General features: G+C 41.6%; 1 long non-coding RNA gene across 1 annotated transcript in view; it reads left to right on the forward strand.

The window, feature by feature from the left end:
• Positions 1 to 4,928: 4,928 nt before the first annotated feature.
• The window catches only part of LOC109386021 (uncharacterized), an 8,719-nt gene continuing 2,114 nt past the window's right edge, over positions 4,929 to 11,533 (forward strand). Inside the window, exons 1-2 of the long non-coding RNA XR_002124712.1 lie at positions 4,929 to 5,023; positions 9,779 to 10,022. This is a non-coding gene — a long non-coding RNA (uncharacterized LOC109386021). The remainder of the gene's footprint in view (positions 5,024 to 9,778; positions 10,023 to 11,533) is intronic.

Raw genomic sequence — 11,533 nt, forward strand, 5'->3', positions numbered from 1 at the left:
TCGGCTCCACAGTGAATTAGAAATGTCAAATTACTGGTATGCATGTAAGAAAAGTAGGTAGCTATTAGAAACCAGACTCTGCATTCATGTGCAGTGCTTCTGCCTTTATCAGCTTCCTGTATTCCTCTAAGGTGTTCTGTCATTCACTGTCAAATTTCCAATGTAAGATTATAAGACACATGTCAGATCAGTGTCCAAAGCTTTCCAGGTTCTGGACACACCAATGTAGTCCCATATTTTACACAATATTAAGTATATTAAATGGGAAAAGCTTCTCAGTTATTAGAAGTCACTTACAGAGTGTACTCTAGCATGTGATATCATCTGCTCTGAGGAATGCAAAGTGCCGGGGAGGAGGAGCAGCGTGATCCTATATTGTGTGCGGACTCATGATGCTGTCAGCATGTCAGCAGGATGAACAATGAAAAGGATGTTAACTAAATTTTGATGTGCAAGAACATGTGTTTAATTTGCAAGATGCTTTGTTTAATTAAAAGGTAAATACCATTTACAATTCCTCTTGCAGACAAATTTAGAGCAGCAACAACACCTACAGAGTGTACACATTGCCGGCAGAATTTCTTGGATGCATTTGATCAATTAAAAGGGTACACATTTGGGGAAAAAATAATTATTTTTTCCATTTGTTTTCAAATAGAAATGGCTTTATTTTCTATAAACAGATTATTCCTAGAGCTTAATGCCTAGCTAAGTATGGGTTTAAACATATAAAAATGATATTATTATACACCTAGTGCAGAAAAATTAAACCTGAAGACTAAAAATTTCTCGTCACTCAACTCCCACCTCAAACGAGATTTTTTTTTCCTTCCCTTCCTCCCTTCCTTCCCTCTTTCCTTCTTTTTACAAGGTGCCAAAAGCCAAAAGCGAGGTTCACAAAGACCTTTTCACCCCTCCAGAAAGGTAACCTTAGTCACATCATTTGATAGCTCCAACATAATTTTTCCATAAGCTCACTCAGATCTTAAGGCAAATCAAAAAGATTTCAGGGATCATGTTTGCCTTTATTTAGTTAGGGTTTGCCACTTTCTTCAGTGATCATAGAGGGGGAATACGCTACTGCTTCTTCAGTTGGCCTGAGGGCAGAATAAACTGAAGAAGATTCAGACGTCTTCACTTTTAAGTTCTAATCTACTACCTATATTATTTCTAATATAGGTAGTAGAAACAACAATTCAACCATTTTTCTGCAATTCAACACTTTGTGTAGATCTAATTTGGTTCCGGTTACACTTAGAGGCAGCACATAGATCAGTGACCCTCCTGAGGGTCCAATGTAACCATTTCCTTGCCAACACATGACAACAGGGCAACATAAAAGAGAAACCCTGCAAGAGTTCCTCAACAGTTCACAATACAGTGAACTAGAGTTAGGTGCCCCCCGCGATGGAACATTTATCCAGCAGTGTATTTCAGCCAGTCCTGCCAATCACGTGGCTAACATATAAAGGTGGAAATGTGAAATAGACAAACCATTATATTGATAGCTAATATATTATATTATTATACTATATTATAACTATTATAGCATATTATTGCTTTATTGGAAGTTGAGTTAATAACCAACACTCTGAAGCTTCTGCCTTAAACACTCCAGCCAGTGCTCCCCCAGCCCTTAGGTTCATCAACTAGGACCATCTAATATACACTTGAAAATATGTCATTTTTGAAAACATCTTATTGAATAATTTCATCTTTGACCTCTTTATTATTTTTTTACCCAGCTCCTGCAAAAGTCTGTTTTCTCACAGGTATTTAATCCCAAATCACAGACAGACTCTGGGAAAGAATAATCTTTGATCCATTAATGGATCACCTGAGAGGGCCCCAAATACCTGGTTTACTATGCCCATTTAATTTACTAATTTCCCATCAATAACTTCAACCCTTGTCACTAGGGCTCCCCAAATTTATTTACCAGGAAATGTGGAAGAATATTAGCATGTTTTGTCTGCCTTGCACAGCTTAACACATTAAAGATATTTTTTTTAAAAATGTCTTTATAACCATTGAAAAGACTGGCATTTAATTTTGTCCACCAGTAGAATATCAGTTTCAACAAATTAAAGCCTTTTTTCTGGATTGTTTTATTTTTCTTTTTGTTGAATTCCTAATGCCTAGGACATCTGCCAAGTTTATGACAATAACTAGTTGTTGAAGAGTGATTGACTCTCTGACAATCCAATAAGAAGGAACATGATGCTATGGGAATGCACTGGCCTTAGAGCTTGAATACAGAATGTCTGGGTTCCAGTTCTTCTTTTCTCCCTGTCTAAATGGGTGACCTTGACAATTCTGTATTACCTCTCAGGACATCAACTTAGCCATCAGTAACATAAAAAGATAATTTTTAAAAGTCTGAAGTCTAAAAATCTGTGAAAGTTTATGGTACAAATGCACACAGACAAGCAAGAATCATTATATAACATAATAGTCCCAAACTACTAATATTGATACTAGGGCTTTAATGAGAGGTGGAAGGGAGAAAACTCCCAACTTGACCTAAACAATCATATTCGACTAAATCAAACCTCTGAAAAAACCACAGATCCCAACATGACAGGAGGCCATGTCGCCAAATAAGTCCACACAAATGATTGAGAAAGCTTAGGCATATGGGCTGCAGTCCAATCTGATTTAAGGCAGTTCCTCTGGCTTTTTCTGATATTTTCAAATGATACTAAGACCATTTTATAAAGCACACTCTGTACCTGAGCTAACTTTACAACACAGAGTAAATCAGTTCTACACAATATACTTCAGTGCATTGTAAGTGTGTGTTAAAATGTGGACGCCAGTCAAAAATCTCTTGCCAATTAATATGTTTGTTTGTTTTTGCCATTAAAGTGGTCACTCCAGAGATGTGTTTTGACATTTTACAGACACCATTCACAGAGCAAAGAAGAAATACGTGAATGGAGATGAAAAGTACCGAAACCTTGTGAGTGTTAAACTCTTTTATGAACAAAAGCTAGCAGAAATGTATGTGGAATGACTTTCCTGGGGTAAGGTAGGATGTGTCTTGAGGGATGAAAAAGACTAAAATTGTACTGAGACAGGTCTTCCAGATATCTTTTTAACTGCTTTAACTACTTTTCAAGTAAAGCTGATGTAATTATTTTCGCCTTATGCCATTTTTTGTGTCATTTAATTCACCACTGAGAATAGCACTATTTCTGCATTTGCCTTCTTTCAGTATAAAAGGTATTCACAATTAAGATGAGAGAAAACGTATTCACTGAGAAATATAGGCTCTGAGCTGTTAATGATTTACTGTTGAGCATTTTGAGAAAAACCAAGGATCTTTCTGTCTTTGGGCAGTGTGGTTAAGTGGAATGGATAGAGGAGTTGGAATCTGATTGTAAGGCCTGGCTATGAACTTCACTATGGTAGCTAAGATGATTCATCCTCTCTGTTTTCACATCTGTGAAATGGGGTTAGGGAACTGACAAGCATTTTTCAGAACAAATACTTCCATTTTATCAACTACTTCCTTTCAAGAAAAGATATCTTACCTTTTTTCAATCAAAGGCTAAAACTCAAACCTAAAATATCAGTGTATTACCAGCCTGAAGTCCATACAATGAGCATCATTTCTCAGGACATTTTTTCCACTGCCTGCTTGCAGATCCTTGCTCTTCTGATTACTACCTGTTGTCACCTTGGTCGTGTAAAGAAACCTTTCTAAGTTTTACTTACCTGTTCTGTAAAATGAGAAACTATAACAGTGCCTTATACATAGGACTACAATGACATAATGAGAGTTAAATGACATAATGAAGGCAAAGACTGCAGCATGGCACTTGGCGGTGAGTAACACTCAATATATGTTCATTTTTTATTATTATATGTTGTTATCATCTGGAGGAATTCAAACTCTCTATGCTCTGCTCAGATCTCCTGGATTGGTGGATATAATGGAGAGCTATCTGATCTCACTTCCTATCAGCCTCATTCCTTCCCTTATTAGGTCAAATATTCTGTCATCCATCTGAAAGTACCAAATAAGAAAACAGACATTATCTTAAAAGATACTCTCATCGATTTTGCCTACTTTAAACTAGTCTCAGAAAGTCAAAACCCTTTAGTTTCTTTCTCCAAAAGAGTATGTGAAGAAAGTAGAAGTCTTTTACTAGGCTTATTCTTTGCCTAAATTTATTTTTTACAAATATAAAATTCTGCTCTTTCTCCAAAGACAGTCAACATCCAGAGGCAATAGACATGGCTGAAGTCACCACAACAAGGTATTGTGCCCATGTCTAACTCAAGGTTGCCTGAATAGAAAAGAACGTTGTGGTTTCTAATAACCTTTACCTAAGCACAGAAAAACCAGCCACTCAAAGCATATAGCCTATTTCAAGGTTCTACTAATTTCAAAATGCCATACAGAACTAAATCATGAATTATCTAGACAGACAAAACAATCCCTTCCCCAGGTCTCTGGTGAGGAATGGGAGCAGGTCACAGAAAACCCCTCAGAGATGGTTGAATCGCTTCCGTCTCAGTAGGAAGATGAGAACTCTTCTACCCATTCTAGGACTTGAGACTGAAAGGACTCAAGTCCAAGTATGGGAGGAGTATCAAACTAAAGGGCATCCTTCTTCCTGTCCCTTCTCTTTCCAATCCACAGAATTACTGCTGTTGCCTGCCACCTGAATCATTAGTAAACATTTCCTCCAACAGCTAATGAAATGCTTCCAGAAACATGCACATCAGTAGCCCTCCAACGGACTGGTAAGCGTGGGTTTGGTTGTGTGTGTGTGTGTGTGTGTGTGTGTGTGTGTGTGTGTGTGTGTGCGCGCGCGCGCGCGCGCGCGTGCGTGCGTGTGTGTGATCTTAATGCTTGGAAAACGTGCTTTCAAAAGCAGTCACGATTTCTTTTTTGGGAGGTGGCCCTTTTGTCTCCCCGTCCCTCCCCCACCTCAGCCCAGAGGACCAAAGGAGGGTCAGAGAGGGGCATGGGAGATGCTGGACTCACACTTACCTTTGGGACGTAGACGAGGTGAGAGTGGAGTTTGGCGCGGTGTTTGTTTTGTTTTGTTTTCTGTTTCTTTTCACAAGCCCCCAGCGCCGGGGGCTCCGGACGGTCGGGGTGGGTCAGGGCGGGGCCGCGCCCGCAGGGGCTGTGGGAACCTGAGCGAATCGCCGCGCCTGCCGTATCCGGCCAGTAGGGGGCGCCTTCGCTCTGCTTAACTCCGTGCTGCTCCGGGTTCCGCGCGGCCGGGGACTGAGGAGGGCGGGAGATCTGCAGACTGGGGGAAGGCTAACGGGGGACAGCCACACAGTCGGTTCCCCGAAAGTTCGCGGAGCGTGCCTGGAGCTGCCTTAGACTTGACACATCTTGGAGGAGTCGAGCGTTTTCAGGAACAGGGTCCGAGCCTCCGCCGTGCTCCGGCTCCCGAGTCCCGCGGCGCCGCCTGGCTCCGGCCTGCCGGCTCCGGCCTCCCGCCCGGTTCAACCTCTGGCCCCAGGCAGCCTTCCTCTTGGGAGCGTTGGAGGGCGAGCCGAGGTCTCCGGCCCGGACGCTGGAGGACCCGAGACAGCGCGGCCGCATGGTGCGCTTCTGGGGCTGCCAGGCGCAGGCCGACGTAGCCCAGAGTGGCAGCAGTTTGTCTGTCGTTGTCGTGTGTAACCACACCTGGGCTTTTGCTCCCCGACCTCGACCCGAGGTCCAGGTGGAGATTGAGCTCCTTAACTATCCCTGAGGAGGCCGGGGTCCGAGCCCGCGCTGGCGGGCTGCAGCCGCAGAAACTAGCATCGGTGCACTGGCCCCTCTCCTGGGCGTCCGAGCACAGTGAGCCGGGGCCCTGGCGGCTGGCCTTGCGGGCGGCTTTTCTCGGCCAGGGAGCCCTGGGCCTGGCGACTCGAGCTCCTCACGTCGCCAAATGAGAGTTTAGCCGAAGCCCCCTACCCCCCCTCCCATCCCCGTCCCCGCGAGATCTGGTCTCGGGCGGTCGCGGGACCCTCTCTCTAAACCGCGCGAGCTCTGTAACCGGTCTGTGGCTAGCCTCGGCCTAGAGGAGGAAGATAGTGTGTCTTTCCTTGGGGTCGCTACCACCTACGTGGTTTTGATCTGCAGTTAATGTAGTGATGGCCTTGAATTTGTATAAAGTTACTGCCCCACAGCACAATCTCCCCAAATCCCCCCCACGACCACGCACCGCACTCCACCACCACTCCCACTCCATTTGCACTTGAAAACCTCTGGAAACAAGCGCTTTGGGGATGAACCTACACACACACACACACACACACACACAGCGACCCATCAAGCGGAAAACTGAGTTGAGTCATAGGATGCGTATGAATAAGATTGCCTGGTCTTTCCTTTCTGAGACTAGGGCTGTCTAATAACCCTGGATTCCGGCAATAACAGAACACTATGAGGTTTCTAGAACTCTGTTCGGATCCTTTAGAAGCAATTAAAATAATAGTGGTGATAGGAAGAGGAAGAGAATTGTGTTTTTCTGGGCACTTGCGAGCAATCTGCCGTGTCCTGTATGGGGAGAACTAGAAAACGTTCCTTTTGATTCAGACCCGCAGGTCAAATGACACCATCTCTCTTTTCTGGACGCTAATCAAAAGCAACTCTGTTGATAGGCATTTGAATCAAAATAGTTGTAATTTTCTAACTCAATAGCAATGTCCTCGTATATATATAATGATGTGCAATCATTTCATATATATATAATATATAATTTCGAAAGAGAAGTGAATTTTCTTTTCTTGAAAAATGTCCACTCAAAGACAACTAGAAATGTTAGCTGTAGACAACCAGCCGCTATTCTGACTACAACTTGTGCAATTATTAGTCCAACAGCCTAGTCCAAAGCCTCTCTTCTCTTGGAGTGAGAGTGTTAGTGAACTGTAGAGGGAAAGATCTTGATTTACAGATGTAGTGTTCTTTAGAAAATTAACAACAAGCTTTAAAAATGTAATAAAACAAGGATAGGCACTGAGGTTTTTGTTGGTTGCTTGGTGGGTTGGTTGGTTTTCTTTTTAGATTTGTTTAAAATATGGCATAGTTACCCCCCAATTCCTATCCCATATTTCAATTCTGGAGGATCTGGAAAGAGCATCAGTGGTTAGGGTAAAAAATCCTGCAAGAAAGCCCTGAGTTTTGCCACTATCCTTTATTTAAGACTTTTGTGAACATTTCAGATACCTCTAAGATAGCAGAATGCATTTTATATCTCTAATTATTTCAACACAATGTGGAAATAATACGTAGATCACTTGACTGGGTAAAATTCTTAATGATTGTTGAGTTGGCATTAGAATTGGTATTTTGCATAATGATATCCCATTTCTCAATGAGATATGTATTTAAATAATAAGAAAATACCATTGTAGGGTACTTACAAGTCAGTGTAAGTGGCCATATGTGACTTCCAAAATATAAAGGAATATTCCCATAAACCTTATGAAATTATTCCCGTCAACCTGCTCTACTATCTAATACTGTGGAAAAGTTGATGCAATTTGATTTATATTCTGTCAACAATAAATTTATTTCATCTTGGCAAGGTGCCTTGTTTGGAAAAGTTGATTGTAGAGAAGGAGGATGGGATGGCAGGAGCATGAAGGTTGAAATTATGTTTCACTTCATAATCAAGAAAAACAGTGTAATTGTCCCCATCATATCAGCAGTAGGAAGACTCTGAAAGGGTTTGATTTGAATGCACTTCATTGAGTCTACAAAGAGCGCACTGACATTCAGGGGCAATTTTATTCAGGATTATTTTTTCTTATTGAGAAACCATAATCCCAATTCTGTTGCATTTGTTCTTGAGTTGTGCTGGATCTTGTGGGAAAAGGATAAGGGAAGATGAAAAAACTATATTAATTGCATCAAGGTACTTCCTGTGTGACAAGAAAGTGGATGGTCTGCTCTACCCAGCAAAATTTTCAGAAGGAAAATTGAAATCCGCTATCTTTAAATCTCAGTTTTGAAAATTTAATAGCTATCTCTAACTAAATAGTTTAAACTCTAATGTAAACAAACTTAAAGTTAAAAAGTCAACTTAAATATTGGGAGAGAGTGAATGACAGGACTACCATAAATTTCCTGAGGATTTGGCCAAATTGTGCCTGCACTTTCAGCCTAACCTGCAGGGGGCAATAGCTTGACACGAATGACAGCAATGGCTGCTGAGATTTCTGACTTGACCCTGGAATGTTGTGTAGGTTGAAAAGAGTGTTTAATTAATGTATATTGAAACAAAATATCAGGTAAATTGTTTGATTTGTCTTCAAGCTATATTTTTAGACTAATCTAATTCATAACTGTTAGGTTTTTTTCTTAAAGAGATTATCAAAGTTTCCGGAGACATATTCAGCTATCTCAAGAATTAGCCTAAACGCTGTTTACTATGAATACACGTAATTATGTGCTCAAAAAAGGCAGCAAAGTAAATATGAGCAGTTCAGCCTTCAAATGGATGACAAATCAGAGGAAATGTGGAATATTAGATATAGATAATGAAAGGATGTCATATATCTAGATAATGAACTCTATTCCTTTTTTAAATCTTAAAATTACAAATGGATGGGGGACAGTCACACTATTGCTTACAATATATATTTTTCACATATAAAACATTAATTTTAAAAACTGATTTATATTTAAATTTATGATTAACAAATAGTAATAGTAAGTGATCTCTTTTATTGCCATAGGTTTTTTTTCTTATTTACAGATGGAATAGAATTTATTGACTATTGGTAATCTACATTTCCCATTCCCAGGCATCTTCCCATATCTCCACTCCATCCTCAATCCTTATACCTCCCCCATCAACTGATCATGAAAGAATGGAAAGAGACCAAAAAGGGGTTTGGCTGGAGGGAATAATTGTAGAATTAAAAAAGAAAACTCTACCCATCTCCTCACTGCAGTCACATTTAACATTCATTATGTCAATTTTCAATGAAGCAAAATGTCTTGCCCAAGAGGCATCCTAATTTCAAGAAGTCAAAAGGGTACCTGGCATTAAACAACCTCCAGTCAATCCTGATGGGATTAACTGGGCTGAGTTTCTATATGCTGCACATGGTATGGGTCTACTTTGATCACAGTAAGGAAAAGAATATAATAGGCTCTTTTTTGTTGTTTTGTTTGTTTGTTTGTTTGTTTAGTATTGCTGCACAGAAGTGCTCTGTTTCTTTCTATGGCACAGTTTAATCTTGATAAAAATCTTTTAAGGTATCCTTTTTCTTTCACTGTGGTAAAGATATGGTATCTATTTTTGCTTTCCTTTAAGGAAAGAAGATGCGGGTTGCTTATACCAGGAAAGAAAATTTTATTCTCAACCTCCCCCCCCCATTCTACTAAACCGTTTTAGTCGACATATGTTTGTTATCAGAGAGAGGTGCTGTGAACACACAGCCATTTTCTTAGCAGCTTTTTGACTGTATGTTACCATAGTCCCACAAGGCATTGGTCCTTTCCCATTGGGAAGTCATGAATAAGAGACTATGAAGCTTGCACGTCAGATCTTCCTCAATTAATCCACCATTAGCATGTTTGGGATCCACTACTGGATGGTTAACAGCAGCTTTTGTAACTGTACGCCGACCATACCCAATTATGCTCTGCTAAAAATGAACTCTTTGCAGACCAACCCTCTCGGGCTGTCAGTGTTTTCCGTTTTCCTATTTTAACGTTTGTGTATAGTGGCAGGCGACAGATGGTGTAGATCAGATCGATTTGATTGCATTAGATGATTTTTTTCCCTTCCCCACTCCTTTCTGGAAGCTCACATCAGCTGAAGGCTATCGCCTGGGACTCCTCGGAAGCGTGAACAAGCCGCCACCACGCGAAGGCACTGGGGCACAGCCAGCGCGAGGCAGCGAGGTCCCTTCCCAGGGCTTGTTAACACTGTAACCCGGCAGTCGGAGGGAAGCAGCTCCGACTGCCCAGAGCCTACCTAGCCGCTCATCTGATGACTCTCTGGCTTCTACACACAGTTGGAGTTCCGCTTGAAACCTGGATTTAGAGGGTAAGCACTTCAATCGAGATGGATTTGTGACAGTTACTTTGCTATACCGCAAGACAAATCTCAGCAAACGTGAAGGATGTAGGATGTGTGGACGAGGGTGACTATGTTTACATCGATAAATGTGTTTCTTTTTGTCTGAGAAAGAGCATGATTCAGTAAAGATGTGTATAGTGTTTTTCCATTGATTGTAAGAGTCGACTACCACCCTCCTCCCGAATTTTTCCCTCTCCTCGGTGTTTCCCCCTTTCTACTTGAGAGGGAAGGAGAGGGAGAGGGAGGGAGGCAAGGGGGAGAAGGGGGTGGGGGAGAGAGAAGCATTTCTGCTTTAGCTTAATTGGCTTATTTCCTCAAACCGATTGCATTGTCGCGTTTCTTTATGTATATTTGGTTGCAAATTACCAAGCATTTGACTGCGATGGATTTTGGAGTGTGGGGGACAGGGTGGGAAAGTAGTGGGGACTGGCAGTCAGTCGCGGTGGCCTTGAGAGATCAAAAGGTGCTGAAAGCCCCCCTGCCCGCAAAACACACCTCTAGTTATTGGGGCTTGAAAGAAATGTAGATTCTAATAAACATGGCTTGCAGGAGTCGATGAACAAAGGTACTTAATGCGGACCTAAGCCTCCGTTGATATTGCTCCGCTAGCAGTATCTAAATATTCAAAAGCAAAGTGTAAGTTGATCAACATACGCCCTGATGGTATTGGGCTTCTTCCCTTTTCTGTTTTTTTGTGTGGAGGGTGGAGAACGGGGGGAGGGTGGATGGGTGGGGGAAATCCGACAGCTTAAGGAGGTTTGAATTGAATATGCACCCAGCGGCAGTGGCCTCGTAGGAAATGGTGTTCTCGTAAGTCAGGCTGCCCCGCTGAAGCACGAGAGAGCTTTGGTTAGAGCTCAGAGCGTCAGTTCGGCTGAGAGTGCTGCCGGCAGTCGGCCCGCTGAGCTGTCCACTCCTCCAGGTGCTGAAGCTGGTGGAACACTTGGGTAGGTAGGGAAACGGCTGGCACTGGCTACTTGGATAAAAAGAAAGCATATCAACTGCGTTGTTCCAGTTTCTTAAAGCGTGTGAGTCTATGGGTTTGTGTGTGTGTGTGTGTGTGTGTGTGTGTGTGTGTTTTATTTCAATTGGGAGGAAGCAAAACTAAAGGAGATTACTTAGAAAGCATTGGACAGCTGCGTGAATATTTATGCTGTGATTCTGATATGCCATGTATTGTGTATGTATATATGTATGTATGTATATATATATATATATATGTGTGTGTGTGTGTGTTTGTGTGTGTGGTGTATATGTAACTTGATAATTCTTTTTAATTCAAACAGAACATTCCGTTTACTAAATGCAAATCTATCTGTATAATGTGTTTCTTTTTTTTCCATTTTAATGTTAGTTGAGATTTAAATGGGGGAGTTCAGAAGCAAATGTACACTTTACTCATAGACTATTGCATTACTTTCCCTAAGGGCTTTTGTTTCTAAGAGTTCAAGCTGAAGAGAACCTGTCAGCTCTCTCTC

This window comes from Hipposideros armiger, unplaced genomic scaffold (assembly GCF_001890085.2).
Source record: "Hipposideros armiger isolate ML-2016 unplaced genomic scaffold, ASM189008v1 scaffold_127, whole genome shotgun sequence".
NCBI classification, from domain to species: Eukaryota; Metazoa; Chordata; class Mammalia; order Chiroptera; family Hipposideridae; genus Hipposideros; species Hipposideros armiger.